This window comes from Astatotilapia calliptera, chromosome 23, assembly GCF_964374335.1.
Source record: "Astatotilapia calliptera chromosome 23, fAstCal68.1, whole genome shotgun sequence".
Lineage (NCBI taxonomy): Eukaryota > Metazoa > Chordata > Actinopteri > Cichliformes > Cichlidae > Astatotilapia > Astatotilapia calliptera.
Genome location: NC_137443.1, coordinates 19320882 through 19337141, shown reverse-complemented (window position 1 = coordinate 19337141; position 16260 = coordinate 19320882). Strand labels below are relative to the sequence as shown.

At 45.5% G+C, this 16260-nt stretch overlaps 10 non-coding genes across 10 annotated transcripts; 5 read left to right on the top strand and 5 right to left on the bottom strand.

The window, feature by feature from the left end:
* Positions 1–536: 536 nt before the first annotated feature.
* On the bottom strand, positions 537–619 carry trnas-uga (transfer RNA serine (anticodon UGA)). The gene has a single exon. It is a non-coding gene; the product is annotated as a tRNA-Ser (tRNA).
* Positions 620–1378: 759 nt separating this feature from the next.
* trnaw-cca (transfer RNA tryptophan (anticodon CCA)) lies at positions 1379–1450 on the top strand. Its single transcript has one exon. It is a non-coding gene; the product is annotated as a tRNA-Trp (tRNA).
* A 2295-nt stretch (positions 1451–3745) lies between these two features.
* Positions 3746–3828, bottom strand: trnas-uga (transfer RNA serine (anticodon UGA)). The gene has a single exon. It is a non-coding gene; the product is annotated as a tRNA-Ser (tRNA).
* A 759-nt stretch (positions 3829–4587) lies between these two features.
* On the top strand, positions 4588–4659 carry trnaw-cca (transfer RNA tryptophan (anticodon CCA)). The gene has a single exon. It is a non-coding gene; the product is annotated as a tRNA-Trp (tRNA).
* Positions 4660–6954: 2295 nt separating this feature from the next.
* On the bottom strand, positions 6955–7037 carry trnas-uga (transfer RNA serine (anticodon UGA)). The gene has a single exon. It is a non-coding gene; the product is annotated as a tRNA-Ser (tRNA).
* A 759-nt stretch (positions 7038–7796) lies between these two features.
* Positions 7797–7868, top strand: trnaw-cca (transfer RNA tryptophan (anticodon CCA)). The gene has a single exon. It is a non-coding gene; the product is annotated as a tRNA-Trp (tRNA).
* A 2295-nt stretch (positions 7869–10163) lies between these two features.
* On the bottom strand, positions 10164–10246 carry trnas-uga (transfer RNA serine (anticodon UGA)). The gene has a single exon. It is a non-coding gene; the product is annotated as a tRNA-Ser (tRNA).
* A 759-nt stretch (positions 10247–11005) lies between these two features.
* Positions 11006–11077, top strand: trnaw-cca (transfer RNA tryptophan (anticodon CCA)). Its single transcript has one exon. It is a non-coding gene; the product is annotated as a tRNA-Trp (tRNA).
* A 2295-nt stretch (positions 11078–13372) lies between these two features.
* On the bottom strand, positions 13373–13455 carry trnas-uga (transfer RNA serine (anticodon UGA)). The gene has a single exon. It is a non-coding gene; the product is annotated as a tRNA-Ser (tRNA).
* A 759-nt stretch (positions 13456–14214) lies between these two features.
* On the top strand, positions 14215–14286 carry trnaw-cca (transfer RNA tryptophan (anticodon CCA)). Its single transcript has one exon. It is a non-coding gene; the product is annotated as a tRNA-Trp (tRNA).
* The last annotated feature ends 1974 nt before the right edge of the window (positions 14287–16260 follow it).

Genomic DNA, 16260 nt, shown 5'->3' with positions numbered 1-16260 from the left:
AACGTAGCCAGAAAGGATTAAGATTTGTCATTCTAGCCTTTCTATAGCAGTGATAACAAGTAGCCCCCTGCAACAATTTTGATGTCTTGTGTGGAAAGAAGATGGATTGGCTTTGCAGAGATTTTCAGAAGTTTTGGGCAGAGGGGCAGGTTTGTGGGACCTTGTGGGGCAATGGTAGCGCATCTGACTCCAGATCAGAAGCTTGCGTGTTCAAATCACATCAAGGTCAACCAAGAGTGACAGGACTGCAGCCTGTTTGAATTAATATGTGACTCAAAGTCTGTGCACATGCCACTGATCGACATCTCCCACCGTTTTTGTTTATAAAGCCTGGAGAGAAGAAGAGGGACTCTCCTTGGAGACAAGCACATTTTGTACATGAATGATTAGTATGTAAGTACAGTGGTGTGAACCGGTGATTGGAGAACTGTCAATCACTCAATGCTCCTGGGCACCGTTGCAACTTTTGTATATGAGCCCCTCCGACTAATTGCAACCTTATCTTAGCAGAAAAAGAAGCACCCGTAACGCATTTTCGCTGTGAGCAGGGTTTGAACCTGCGCGGGGAACACCCCATTGGATTTCAAATCCAACGCCTTAACCTCTCGGCCATCACAGCTCCTCCACTTCACCTGCACCTTTTGGCCTGTGGTGAGAGATGCCTGCTCCCTGCTCCAACAGCGCTGGTTCTTTTGGAGATCATCACATGCCAGAACACTCCCTAGTCAGAAGTCACTTCTCTGGTAAATACCATTAACAGTCGTTGAAGAGACCATTGTGTGTGAAGTGTAAGGTCGTTTAGTCAGGTAAGATTTCATTCAAGGCTGACAGCACTGGTTCCCTACCCCCATGAATAGCATTTTGGTGCAGACGGCACAAGGAGCCTCTCCAGAGCAGCTTGTGTTTGAGACAGGAGATCATCACGTACAAAAGCACTCCCTTCTGAGCAATCACTTTTTAGGTGTGTGTGAGAGGAAGGTCTTTTATTTTTAGACACTGTCCAAGGACTTTGTCTTTCTCTGACAAACATCAGTAACAAATATGCATTGTTAAGAATTTGTCTAGCTGGCTTGCAAAGCTCATCAGAGCGTGAGCACTGAATGACAGACACTATATTAGGCCTTTGATTGACTACTGCAAGCGCACTTCAAACCTCGATTTGTATTCTTTTCTCAAAGAGGAGAACCTTTCAAGTATAAAGAGAGATTCTACGTGTGCATGTTGACATGCATGGTCTGAAATGACATGTGTCTTTGGCACAACCTCTTTGCATTCACAAGTTGAACAACCTCCAGTTGCAGAAAAATTGCTTGTGTGGAAAGATGGTCTGGCTTCTCAGAGATTTTCAGAAGTTTTGAGCAGAGGGCCAGGTTTGTGGGACCTTGTGGCGCAATGGTAGCGCATCTGACTCCAGATCAGAAGGTTGCGTGTTCAAATCACGTCAAGGTCAGCCGAGAGTGAGGGGACTGCAGCCTGTGATTCCCTTCCAATAGGAGGTTTTTAGTTGCTTGTGGCATACTCGTCCGTCTGTCCAGAAATTCAGGTCCATGACTCATGACGTGTCTCCAGTGAGTTGTTGATGGTGTCAGTGAACACTGTAGACAACTGATCAGCACAGTGCCTCAGGGTGGATGGAGGCACCGAATTTGGCCCAGCTGCTTTGCATGGGTCCTGTGTCTTAGAGAGTCTGTTTACATCCCTTTCAAGTATGGAAAGAGGTGTGAAGGCACATGGAGAAATTTGTGAGCTTTACTGAGTGGTAGAGGTGATGGGGGAGCCGCAAGTGTTGACCGTCTGGGGAGGGGGCCCGGGTAGCTGGACGTTCCATTGTTTTCTGAAAGCACCAGGTGTGAATACATTGGATAGGTGTGAATAGTAGCTGAATTAGAGGGCTTCTGTAAATGGAACTGAATAAAAATGGCAAACAAAACACCCGCATGCTGCAGGTATACAGAGAGCAATGCCATGTGATACATGTAAACACATAGTTGAAAGAAGTAAAGACTGCACCAAAGAGAAACTCACAAAATTATTGTAAAGAAAAAAACATTCAAATATCAAGTATAAGTTTTTCATTCCGAGCAAACAAACAGTTTTGAATGATAATGAAATCTAAAAGCAGCTTCAGAGCTGGGCTTGGCATTCTGAAGCAAGCTCATCATATCCAGGATAGTTTTTCACTGTGGACAATGTCACTGTGTCCGCTGTGTTGGATACATTCAGATTTCGTGTCTAATGTCGGTGCTTGTGATTACAGACGGTATTACATCTCTACCGATAAGAACTACCATTGACAATCAGCGGGAAGTATTAAGAGCATCGAAGTGCATCAGCAGAGTGTGTTCGTGTAACAGAACGTCGATTTTAGTTAACTAAAGGTAAAATAAGGTTCATTGAAGAGAGTTCATGGGTTTATTTAGGAAGTAAACATACGCAACACCAAGTGTCAGTGTTTTCACGTCTAAGCGTTTACGTGACTATGCGACTCAGTGGCTCATACAATAAGCTCAGTGATTCGAGTTAGCAGCTAACGAGGAAATGGTTGGCTGACCCTAGCTTAAAATCTGTTGGGCCGCACACGAGACCTGACAAGCAGTCCAAGAAGCTCTGAAGCATTGAACGCCGAGGTGACAAAGATTTATAAAAGTCAGTGTTCAAACGGGTACCGTCCACCTTCAGAATTCCCACAGTTTGTTCATGCAAGATGTTATTGAAGGCCCACTTTTAAGCAGCGCTAGTCTTGTGGTACGTGTGGAGCAGAGTGGCGCAGCGGAAGCGTGCTGGGCCCATAACCCAGAGGTCGATGGATCGAAACCATCCTCTGCTAGGCTCGTCTGTTTTCAGGACGTACTAAACAACTGTGCTCCGAAAGGCTTGCTTACAAGTCTGGGATAGGTTTCCAGGAAGAAGCCATTCACCTTCCAAAAATTGGACAAAACAGACTAAACCCAGAAGTTGCCTAACTAAGAAGCAAATCCTAGTGAATATAACCTGTTCGCCACATCTTCTTCAAAGCCCATTCACTTTGTTACCTCAACAGCGTGACATCACCTGTTTGCAACACAAGAACAACAATGGAGGCAACGGTGTACCTGCTGCTAAAGTGACGGTAAACGGTTGGACCACTGTGTTGCTTTGGGTGTACCCAAATGGCTGGCTGTGTTTGCCGGGAGACCAGTGACCAGGTACTGCCGCCTAACTGAAAACCAAACGTAGCCAGAAAGGATTAAGATTTGTCATTCTAGCCTTTCTATAGCAGTGATAACAAGTAGCCCCCTGCAACAATTTTGATGTCTTGTGTGGAAAGAAGATGGATTGGCTTTGCAGAGATTTTCAGAAGTTTTGGGCAGAGGGGCAGGTTTGTGGGACCTTGTGGGGCAATGGTAGCGCATCTGACTCCAGATCAGAAGCTTGCGTGTTCAAATCACATCAAGGTCAACCAAGAGTGACAGGACTGCAGCCTGTTTGAATTAATATGTGACTCAAAGTCTGTGCACATGCCACTGATCGACATCTCCCACCGTTTTTGTTTATAAAGCCTGGAGAGAAGAAGAGGGACTCTCCTTGGAGACAAGCACATTTTGTACATGAATGATTAGTATGTAAGTACAGTGGTGTGAACCGGTGATTGGAGAACTGTCAATCACTCAATGCTCCTGGGCACCGTTGCAACTTTTGTATATGAGCCCCTCCGACTAATTGCAACCTTATCTTAGCAGAAAAAGAAGCACCCGTAACGCATTTTCGCTGTGAGCAGGGTTTGAACCTGCGCGGGGAACACCCCATTGGATTTCAAATCCAACGCCTTAACCTCTCGGCCATCACAGCTCCTCCACTTCACCTGCACCTTTTGGCCTGTGGTGAGAGATGCCTGCTCCCTGCTCCAACAGCGCTGGTTCTTTTGGAGATCATCACATGCCAGAACACTCCCTAGTCAGAAGTCACTTCTCTGGTAAATACCATTAACAGTCGTTGAAGAGACCATTGTGTGTGAAGTGTAAGGTCGTTTAGTCAGGTAAGATTTCATTCAAGGCTGACAGCACTGGTCTCCTACCCCCATGAATAGCATTTTGGTGCAGACGGCACAAGGAGCCTCTCCAGAGCAGCTTGTGTTTGAGACAGGAGATCATCACGTACAAAAGCACTCCCTTCTGAGCAATCACTTTTTAGGTGTGTGTGAGAGGAAGGTCTTTTATTTTTAGACACTGTCCAAGGACTTTGTCTTTCTCTGACAAACATCAGTAACAAATATGCATTGTTAAGAATTTGTCTAGCTGGCTTGCAAAGCTCATCAGAGCGTGAGCACTGAATGACAGACACTATATTAGGCCTTTGATTGACTACTGCAAGCGCACTTCAAACCTCGATTTGTATTCTTTTCTCAAAGAGGAGAACCTTTCAAGTATAAAGAGAGATTCTACGTGTGCATGTTGACATGCATGGTCTGAAATGACATGTGTCTTTGGCACAACCTCTTTGCATTCACAAGTTGAACAACCTCCAGTTGCAGAAAAATTGCTTGTGTGGAAAGATGGTCTGGCTTCTCAGAGATTTTCAGAAGTTTTGAGCAGAGGGCCAGGTTTGTGGGACCTTGTGGCGCAATGGTAGCGCATCTGACTCCAGATCAGAAGGTTGCGTGTTCAAATCACGTCAAGGTCAGCCGAGAGTGAGTGGACTGCAGCCTGTGATTCCCTTCCAATAGGAGGTTTTTAGTTGCTTGTGGCATACTCGTCCGTCTGTCCAGAAATTCAGGTCCATGACTCATGACGTGTCTCCAGTGAGTTGTTGATGGTGTCAGTGAACACTGTAGACAACTGATCAGCACAGTGCCTCAGGGTGGATGGAGGCACCGAATTTGGCCCAGCTGCTTTGCATGGGTCCTGTGTCTTAGAGAGTCTGTTTACATCCCTTTCAAGTATGGAAAGAGGTGTGAAGGCACATGGAGAAATTTGTGAGCTTTACTGAGTGGTAGAGGTGATGGGGGAGCCGCAAGTGTTGACCGTCTGGGGAGGGGGCCCGGGTAGCTGGACGTTCCATTGTTTTCTGAAAGCACCAGGTGTGAATACATTGGATAGGTGTGAATAGTAGCTGAATTAGAGGGCTTCTGTAAATGGAACTGAATAAAAATGGCAAACAAAACACCCGCATGCTGCAGGTATACAGAGAGCAATGCCATGTGATACATGTAAACACATAGTTGAAAGAAGTAAAGACTGCACCAAAGAGAAACTCACAAAATTATTGTAAAGAAAAAAACATTCAAATATCAAGTATAAGTTTTTCATTCCGAGCAAACAAACAGTTTTGAATGATAATGAAATCTAAAAGCAGCTTCAGAGCTGGGCTTGGCATTCTGAAGCAAGCTCATCATATCCAGGATAGTTTTTCACTGTGGACAATGTCACTGTGTCCGCTGTGTTGGATACATTCAGATTTCGTGTCTAATGTCGGTGCTTGTGATTACAGACGGTATTACATCTCTACCGATAAGAACTACCATTGACAATCAGCGGAAAGTATTAAGAGCATCGAAGTGCATCAGCAGAGTGTGTTCGTGTAACAGAACGTCGATTTTAGTTAACTAAAGGTAAAATAAGGTTCATTGAAGAGAGTTCATGGGTTTATTTAGGAAGTAAACATACGCAACACCAAGTGTCAGTGTTTTCACGTCTAAGCGTTTACGTGACTATGCGACTCAGTGGCTCACACAATAAGCTCAGTGATTCGAGTTAGCAGCTAACGAGGAAATGGTTGGCTGACCCTAGCTTAAAATCTGTTGGGCCGCACACGAGACCTGACAAGCAGTCCAAGAAGCTTTGAAGCATTGAACGCCGAGGTGACAAAGATTTATAAAAGTCAGTGTTCAAACGGGTACCGTCCACCTTCAGAATTCCCACAGTTTGTTCATGCAAGATGTTATTGAAGGCCCACTTTTAAGCAGCGCTAGTCTTGTGGTACGTGTGGAGCAGAGTGGCGCAGCGGAAGCGTGCTGGGCCCATAACCCAGAGGTCGATGGATCGAAACCATCCTCTGCTAGGCTCGTCTGTTTTCAGGACGTACTAAACAACTGTGCTCCGAAAGGCTTGCTTACAAGTCTGGGATAGGTTTCCAGGAAGAAGCCATTCACCTTCCAAAAATTGGACAAAACAGACTAAACCCAGAAGTTGCCTAACTAAGAAGCAAATCCTAGTGAATATAACCTGTTCGCCACATCTTCTTCAAAGCCCATTCACTTTGTTACCTCAACAGCGTGACATCACCTGTTTGCAACACAAGAACAACAATGGAGGCAACGGTGTACCTGCTGCTAAAGTGACGGTAAACGGTTGGACCACTGTGTTGCTTTGGGTGTACCCAAATGGCTGGCTGTGTTTGCCGGGAGACCAGTGACCAGGTACTGCCGCCTAACTGAAAACCAAACGTAGCCAGAAAGGATTAAGATTTGTCATTCTAGCCTTTCTATAGCAGTGATAACAAGTAGCCCCCTGCAACAATTTTGATGTCTTGTGTGGAAAGAAGATGGATTGGCTTTGCAGAGATTTTCAGAAGTTTTGGGCAGAGGGGCAGGTTTGTGGGACCTTGTGGGGCAATGGTAGCGCATCTGACTCCAGATCAGAAGCTTGCGTGTTCAAATCACATCAAGGTCAACCAAGAGTGACAGGACTGCAGCCTGTTTGAATTAATATGTGACTCAAAGTCTGTGCACATGCCACTGATCGACATCTCCCACCGTTTTTGTTTATAAAGCCTGGAGAGAAGAAGAGGGACTCTCCTTGGAGACAAGCACATTTTGTACATGAATGATTAGTATGTAAGTACAGTGGTGTGAACCGGTGATTGGAGAACTGTCAATCACTCAATGCTCCTGGGCACCGTTGCAACTTTTGTATATGAGCCCCTCCGACTAATTGCAACCTTATCTTAGCAGAAAAAGAAGCACCCGTAACGCATTTTCGCTGTGAGCAGGGTTTGAACCTGCGCGGGGAACCCCCCATTGGATTTCAAATCCAACGCCTTAACCTCTCGGCCATCACAGCTCCTCCACTTCACCTGCACCTTTTGGCCTGTGGTGAGAGATGCCTGCTCCCTGCTCCAACAGCGCTGGTTCTTTTGGAGATCATCACATGCCAGAACACTCCCTAGTCAGAAGTCACTTCTCTGGTAAATACCATTAACAGTCGTTGAAGAGACCATTGTGTGTGAAGTGTAAGGTCGTTTAGTCAGGTAAGATTTCATTCAAGGCTGACAGCACTGGTCTCCTACCCCCATGAATAGCATTTTGGTGCAGACGGCACAAGGAGCCTCTCCAGAGCAGCTTGTGTTTGAGACAGGAGATCATCACGTACAAAAGCACTCCCTTCTGAGCAATCACTTTTTAGGTGTGTGTGAGAGGAAGGTCTTTTATTTTTAGACACTGTCCAAGGACTTTGTCTTTCTCTGACAAGCATCAGTAACAAATATGCATTGTTAAGAATTTGTCTAGCTGGCTTGCAAAGCTCATCAGAGCGTGAGCACTGAATGACAGACACTATATTAGGCCTTTGATTGACTACTGCAAGCGCACTTCAAACCTCGATTTGTATTCTTTTCTCAAAGAGGAGAACCTTTCAAGTATAAAGAGAGATTCTACGTGTGCATGTTGACATGCATGGTCTGAAATGACATGCGTCTTTGGCACAACCTCTTTGCATTCACAAGTTGAACAACCTCCAGTTGCAGAAAAATTGCTTGTGTGGAAAGATGGTCTGGCTTCTCAGAGATTTTCAGAAGTTTTGAGCAGAGGGCCAGGTTTGTGGGACCTTGTGGCGCAATGGTAGAGCATCTGACTCCAGATCAGAAGGTTGCGTATTCAAATCACGTCGAGGTCAGCCGAGAGTGAGGGGACTGCAGCCTGTGATTCCCTTCCAATAGGAGGTTTTTAGTTGCTTGTGGCATACTCGTCCGTCTGTCCAGAAATTCAGGTCCATGACTCATGACGTGTCTCCAGTGAGTTGTTGATGGTGTCAGTGAACACTGTAGACAACTGATCAGCACAGTGCCTCAGGGTGGATGGAGGCACCGAATTTGGCCCAGCTGCTTTGCATGGGTCCTGTGTCTTAGAGAGTCTGTTTACATCCCTTTCAAGTATGGAAAGAGGTGTGAAGGCACATGGAGAAATTTGTGAGCTTTACTGAGTGGTAGAGGTGATGGGGGAGCCGCAAGTGTTGACCGTCTGGGGAGGGGGCCCGGGTAGCTGGACGTTCCATTGTTTTCTGAAAGCACCAGGTGTGAATACATTGGATAGGTGTGAATAGTAGCTGAATTAGAGGGCTTCTGTAAATGGAACTGAATAAAAATGGCAAACAAAACACCCGCATGCTGCAGGTATACAGAGAGCAATGCCATGTGATACATGTAAACACATAGTTGAAAGAAGTAAAGACTGCACCAAAGAGAAACTCACAAAATTATTGTAAAGAAAAAAACATTCAAATATCAAGTATAAGTTTTTCATTCCGAGCAAACAAACAGTTTTGAATGATAATGAAATCTAAAAGCAGCTTCAGAGCTGGGCTTGGCATTCTGAAGCAAGCTCATCATATCCAGGATAGTTTTTCACTGTGGACAATGTCACTGTGTCCGCTGTGTTGGATACATTCAGATTTCGTGTCTAATGTCGGTGCTTGTGATTACAGACGGTATTACATCTCTACCGATAAGAACTACCATTGACAATCAGCGGAAAGTATTAAGAGCATCGAAGTGCATCAGCAGAGTGTGTTCGTGTAACAGAACGTCGATTTTAGTTAACTAAAGGTAAAATAAGGTTCATTGAAGAGAGTTCATGGGTTTATTTAGGAAGTAAACATACGCAACACCAAGTGTCAGTGTTTTCACGTCTAAGCGTTTACGTGACTATGCGACTCAGTGGCTCATACAATAAGCTCAGTGATTCGAGTTAGCAGCTAACGAGGAAATGGTTGGCTGACCCTAGCTTAAAATCTGTTGGGCCGCACACGAGACCTGACAAGCAGTCCAAGAAGCTCTGAAGCATTGAACGCCGAGGTGACAAAGATTTATAAAAGTCAGTGTTCAAACGGGTACCGTCCACCTTCAGAATTCCCACAGTTTGTTCATGCAAGATGTTATTGAAGGCCCACTTTTAAGCAGCGCTAGTCTTGTGGTACGTGTGGAGCAGAGTGGCGCAGCGGAAGCGTGCTGGGCCCATAACCCAGAGGTCGATGGATCGAAACCATCCTCTGCTAGGCTCGTCTGTTTTCAGGACGTACTAAACAACTGTGCTCCGAAAGGCTTGCTTACAAGTCTGGGATAGGTTTCCAGGAAGAAGCCATTCACCTTCCAAAAATTGGACAAAACAGACTAAACCCAGAAGTTGCCTAACTAAGAAGCAAATCCTAGTGAATATAACCTGTTCGCCACATCTTCTTCAAAGCCCATTCACTTTGTTACCTCAACAGCGTGACATCACCTGTTTGCAACACAAGAACAACAATGGAGGCAACGGTGTACCTGCTGCTAAAGTGACGGTAAACGGTTGGACCACTGTGTTGCTTTGGGTGTACCCAAATGGCTGGCTGTGTTTGCCGGGAGACCAGTGACCAGGTACTGCCGCCTAACTGAAAACCAAACGTAGCCAGAAAGGATTAAGATTTGTCATTCTAGCCTTTCTATAGCAGTGATAACAAGTAGCCCCCTGCAACAATTTTGATGTCTTGTGTGGAAAGAAGATGGATTGGCTTTGCAGAGATTTTCAGAAGTTTTGGGCAGAGGGGCAGGTTTGTGGGACCTTGTGGGGCAATGGTAGCGCATCTGACTCCAGATCAGAAGCTTGCGTGTTCAAATCACATCAAGGTCAACCAAGAGTGACAGGACTGCAGCCTGTTTGAATTAATATGTGACTCAAAGTCTGTGCACATGCCACTGATCGACATCTCCCACCGTTTTTGTTTATAAAGCCTGGAGAGAAGAAGAGGGACTCTCCTTGGAGACAAGCACATTTTGTACATGAATGATTAGTATGTAAGTACAGTGGTGTGAACCGGTGATTGGAGAACTGTCAATCACTCAATGCTCCTGGGCACCGTTGCAACTTTTGTATATGAGCCCCTCCGACTAATTGCAACCTTATCTTAGCAGAAAAAGAAGCACCCGTAACGCATTTTCGCTGTGAGCAGGGTTTGAACCTGCGCGGGGAACCCCCCATTGGATTTCAAATCCAACGCCTTAACCTCTCGGCCATCACAGCTCCTCCACTTCACCTGCACCTTTTGGCCTGTGGTGAGAGATGCCTGCTCCCTGCTCCAACAGCGCTGGTTCTTTTGGAGATCATCACATGCCAGAACACTCCCTAGTCAGAAGTCACTTCTCTGGTAAATACCATTAACAGTCGTTGAAGAGACCATTGTGTGTGAAGTGTAAGGTCGTTTAGTCAGGTAAGATTTCATTCAAGGCTGACAGCACTGGTCTCCTACCCCCATGAATAGCATTTTGGTGCAGACGGCACAAGGAGCCTCTCCAGAGCAGCTTGTGTTTGAGACAGGAGATCATCACGTACAAAAGCACTCCCTTCTGAGCAATCACTTTTTAGGTGTGTGTGAGAGGAAGGTCTTTTATTTTTAGACACTGTCCAAGGACTTTGTCTTTCTCTGACAAACATCAGTAACAAATATGCATTGTTAAGAATTTGTCTAGCTGGCTTGCAAAGCTCATCAGAGCGTGAGCACTGAATGACAGACACTATATTAGGCCTTTGATTGACTACTGCAAGCGCACTTCAAACCTCGATTTGTATTCTTTTCTCAAAGAGGAGAACCTTTCAAGTATAAAGAGAGATTCTACGTGTGCATGTTGACATGCATGGTCTGAAATGACATGTGTCTTTGGCACAACCTCTTTGCATTCACAAGTTGAACAACCTCCAGTTGCAGAAAAATTGCTTGTGTGGAAAGATGGTCTGGCTTCTCAGAGATTTTCAGAAGTTTTGAGCAGAGGGCCAGGTTTGTGGGACCTTGTGGCGCAATGGTAGCGCATCTGACTCCAGATCAGAAGGTTGCGTGTTCAAATCACGTCAAGGTCAGCCGAGAGTGAGTGGACTGCAGCCTGTGATTCCCTTCCAATAGGAGGTTTTTAGTTGCTTGTGGCATACTCGTCCGTCTGTCCAGAAATTCAGGTCCATGACTCATGACGTGTCTCCAGTGAGTTGTTGATGGTGTCAGTGAACACTGTAGACAACTGATCAGCACAGTGCCTCAGGGTGGATGGAGGCACCGAATTTGGCCCAGCTGCTTTGCATGGGTCCTGTGTCTTAGAGAGTCTGTTTACATCCCTTTCAAGTATGGAAAGAGGTGTGAAGGCACATGGAGAAATTTGTGAGCTTTACTGAGTGGTAGAGGTGATGGGGGAGCCGCAAGTGTTGACCGTCTGGGGAGGGGGCCCGGGTAGCTGGACGTTCCATTGTTTTCTGAAAGCACCAGGTGTGAATACATTGGATAGGTGTGAATAGTAGCTGAATTAGAGGGCTTCTGTAAATGGAACTGAATAAAAATGGCAAACAAAACACCCGCATGCTGCAGGTATACAGAGAGCAATGCCATGTGATACATGTAAACACATAGTTGAAAGAAGTAAAGACTGCACCAAAGAGAAACTCACAAAATTATTGTAAAGAAAAAAACATTCAAATATCAAGTATAAGTTTTTCATTCCGAGCAAACAAACAGTTTTGAATGATAATGAAATCTAAAAGCAGCTTCAGAGCTGGGCTTGGCATTCTGAAGCAAGCTCATCATATCCAGGATAGTTTTTCACTGTGGACAATGTCACTGTGTCCGCTGTGTTGGATACATTCAGATTTCGTGTCTAATGTCGGTGCTTGTGATTACAGACGGTATTACATCTCTACCGATAAGAACTACCATTGACAATCAGCGGAAAGTATTAAGAGCATCGAAGTGCATCAGCAGAGTGTGTTCGTGTAACAGAACGTCGATTTTAGTTAACTAAAGGTAAAATAAGGTTCATTGAAGAGAGTTCATGGGTTTATTTAGGAAGTAAACATACGCAACACCAAGTGTCAGTGTTTTCACGTCTAAGCGTTTACGTGACTATGCGACTCAGTGGCTCACACAATAAGCTCAGTGATTCGAGTTAGCAGCTAACGAGGAAATGGTTGGCTGACCCTAGCTTAAAATCTGTTGGGCCGCACACGAGACCTGACAAGCAGTCCAAGAAGCTTTGAAGCATTGAACGCCGAGGTGACAAAGATTTATAAAAGTCAGTGTTCAAACGGGTACCGTCCACCTTCAGAATTCCCACAGTTTGTTCATGCAAGATGTTATTGAAGGCCCACTTTTAAGCAGCGCTAGTCTTGTGGTACGTGTGGAGCAGAGTGGCGCAGCGGAAGCGTGCTGGGCCCATAACCCAGAGGTCGATGGATCGAAACCATCCTCTGCTAGGCTCGTCTGTTTTCAGGACGTACTAAACAACTGTGCTCCGAAAGGCTTGCTTACAAGTCTGGGATAGGTTTCCAGGAAGAAGCCATTCACCTTCCAAAAATTGGACAAAACAGACTAAACCCAGAAGTTGCCTAACTAAGAAGCAAATCCTAGTGAATATAACCTGTTCGCCACATCTTCTTCAAAGCCCATTCACTTTGTTACCTCAACAGCGTGACATCACCTGTTTGCAACACAAGAACAACAATGGAGGCAACGGTGTACCTGCTGCTAAAGTGACGGTAAACGGTTGGACCACTGTGTTGCTTTGGGTGTACCCAAATGGCTGGCTGTGTTTGCCGGGAGACCAGTGACCAGGTACTGCCGCCTAACTGAAAACCAAACGTAGCCAGAAAGGATTAAGATTTGTCATTCTAGCCTTTCTATAGCAGTGATAACAAGTAGCCCCCTGCAACAATTTTGATGTCTTGTGTGGAAAGAAGATGGATTGGCTTTGCAGAGATTTTCAGAAGTTTTGGGCAGAGGGGCAGGTTTGTGGGACCTTGTGGGGCAATGGTAGCGCATCTGACTCCAGATCAGAAGCTTGCGTGTTCAAATCACATCAAGGTCAACCAAGAGTGACAGGACTGCAGCCTGTTTGAATTAATATGTGACTCAAAGTCTGTGCACATGCCACTGATCGACATCTCCCACCGTTTTTGTTTATAAAGCCTGGAGAGAAGAAGAGGGACTCTCCTTGGAGACAAGCACATTTTGTACATGAATGATTAGTATGTAAGTACAGTGGTGTGAACCGGTGATTGGAGAACTGTCAATCACTCAATGCTCCTGGGCACCGTTGCAACTTTTGTATATGAGCCCCTCCGACTAATTGCAACCTTATCTTAGCAGAAAAAGAAGCACCCGTAACGCATTTTTGCTGTGAGCAGGGTTTGAACCTGCGCGGGGAACCCCCCATTGGATTTCAAATCCAACGCCTTAACCTCTCGGCCATCACAGCTCCTCCACTTCACCTGCACCTTTTGGCCTGTGGTGAGAGATGCCTGCTCCCTGCTCCAACAGCGCTGGTTCTTTTGGAGATCATCACATGCCAGAACACTCCCTAGTCAGAAGTCACTTCTCTGGTAAATACCATTAACAGTCGTTGAAGAGACCATTGTGTGTGAAGTGTAAGGTCGTTTAGTCAGGTAAGATTTCATTCAAGGCTGACAGCACTGGTCTCCTACCCCCATGAATAGCATTTTGGTGCAGACGGCACAAGGAGCCTCTCCAGAGCAGCTTGTGTTTGAGACAGGAGATCATCACGTACAAAAGCACTCCCTTCTGAGCAATCACTTTTTAGGTGTGTGTGAGAGGAAGGTCTTTTATTTTTAGACACTGTCCAAGGACTTTGTCTTTCTCTGACAAGCATCAGTAACAAATATGCATTGTTAAGAATTTGTCTAGCTGGCTTGCAAAGCTCATCAGAGCGTGAGCACTGAATGACAGACACTATATTAGGCCTTTGATTGACTACTGCAAGCGCACTTCAAACCTCGATTTGTATTCTTTTCTCAAAGAGGAGAACCTTTCAAGTATAAAGAGAGATTCTACGTGTGCATGTTGACATGCATGGTCTGAAATGACATGCGTCTTTGGCACAACCTCTTTGCATTCACAAGTTGAACAACCTCCAGTTGCAGAAAAATTGCTTGTGTGGAAAGATGGTCTGGCTTCTCAGAGATTTTCAGAAGTTTTGAGCAGAGGGCCAGGTTTGTGGGACCTTGTGGCGCAATGGTAGCGCATCTGACTCCAGATCAGAAGGTTGCGTGTTCAAATCACGTCAAGGTCAGCCGAGAGTGAGGGGACTGCAGCCTGTGATTCCCTTCCAATAGGAGGTTTTTAGTTGCTTGTGGCATACTCGTCCATCTGTCCAGAAATTCAGGTCCATGACTCATGACGTGTCTCCAGTGAGTTGTTGATGGTGTCAGTGAACACTGTAGACAACTGATCAGCACAGTGCCTCAGGGTGGATGGAGGCACCGAATTTGGCCCAGCTGCTTTGCATGGGTCCTGTGTCTTAGAGAGTCTGTTTACATCCCTTTCAAGTATGGAAAGAGGTGTGAAGGCACATGGAGAAATTTGTGAGCTTTACTGAGTGGTAGAGGTGATGGGGGAGCCGCAAGTGTTGACCGTCTGGGGAGGGGGCCCGGGTAGCTGGACGTTCCATTGTTTTCTGAAAGCACCAGGTGTGAATACATTGGATAGGTGTGAATAGTAGCTGAATTAGAGGGCTTCTGTAAATGGAACTGAATAAAAATGGCAAACAAAACACCCACATGCTGCAGGTATACAGAGAGCAATGCCATGTGATACATGTAAACACATAGTTGAAAGAAGTAAAGACTGCACCAAAGAGAAACTCACAAAATGATTGTAAAGAAAAAAACATTCAAATATCAAGTATAAGTTTTTCATTCCGAGCAAACAAACAGTTTTGAATGATAATGAAATCTAAAAGCAGCTTCAGAGCTGGGCTTGGCATTCTGAAGCAAGCTCATCATATCCAGGATAGTTTTTCACTGTGGACAATGTCACTGTGTCCGCTGTGTTGGATACATTCAGATTTCGTGTCTAATGTCGGTGCTTGTGATTACAGACGGTATTACATCTCTACCGATAAGAACTACCATTGACAATCAGTGGGAAGTATTAAGAGCATCGAAGTGCATCAGCAGAGTGTGTTCGTGTAACAGAACGTCGATTTTAGTTAACGAAAGGTAAAATAAGGTTCATTGAAGAGAGTTCATGGGTTTATTTAGGAAGTAAACATACGCAACACCAAGTGTCAGTGTTTTCACGTCTAAGCGTTTACGTGACTATGCGACTCAGTGGCTCACACAATAAGCTCAGTGATTCGAGTTAGCAGCTAACGAGGAAATGGTTGGCTGACCCTAGCTTGAAATCTGTTGGGCCGCACACGAGACCTGACAAGCAGTCCAAGAAGCTCTGAAGCATTGAACGCCGAGGTGACAAAGATTTATAAAAGTCAGTGTTCAAACGGGTACCGTCCACCTTCAGAATTCCCACAGTTTGTTCATGCAAGATGTTATTGAAGGCCCACTTTTAAGCAGCGCTAGTCTTGTGGTACGTGTGGAGCAGAGTGGCGCAGCGGAAGCGTGCTGGGCCCATAACCCAGAGGTCGATGGATCGAAACCATCCTCTGCTAGGCTCGTCTGTTTTCAGGACGTACTAAACAACTGTTCTCCGAAAGGCTTGCTTACAAGTCTGGGATGGGTTTCCAGGAAGAAGCCATTCACCTTCCAAAAATTGGACAAAACAGACTAAACCCAGAAGTTGCCTAACTAAGAAGCAAATCCTAGTGAATATAACCTGTTCGCCACATCTTCTTCAAAGCCCATTCACTTTGTTACCTCAACAGCGTGACATCACCTGTTTGCAACACAAGAACAACAATGGAGGCAACGGTGTACCTGCTGCTAAAGTGACGGTAAACGGTTGGACCACTGTGTTGCTTTGGGTGTACCCAAATGGCTGGCTGTGTTTGCCGGGAGACCAGTGACCAGGTACTGCCGCCTAACTGAAAACCAAACGTAGCCAGAAAGGATTAAGATTTGTCATTCTAGCCTTTCTATAGCAGTGATAACAAGTAGCCCCCTGCAACAATTTTGATGTCTTGTGTGGAAAGAAGATGGATTGGCTTTGCAGAGATTTTCAGAAGTTTTGGGCAGAGGGGCAGGTTTGTGGGACCTTGTGGGGCAATGGTAGCGCATCTGACTCCAGATCAGAAGCTTGCGTGTTCAAA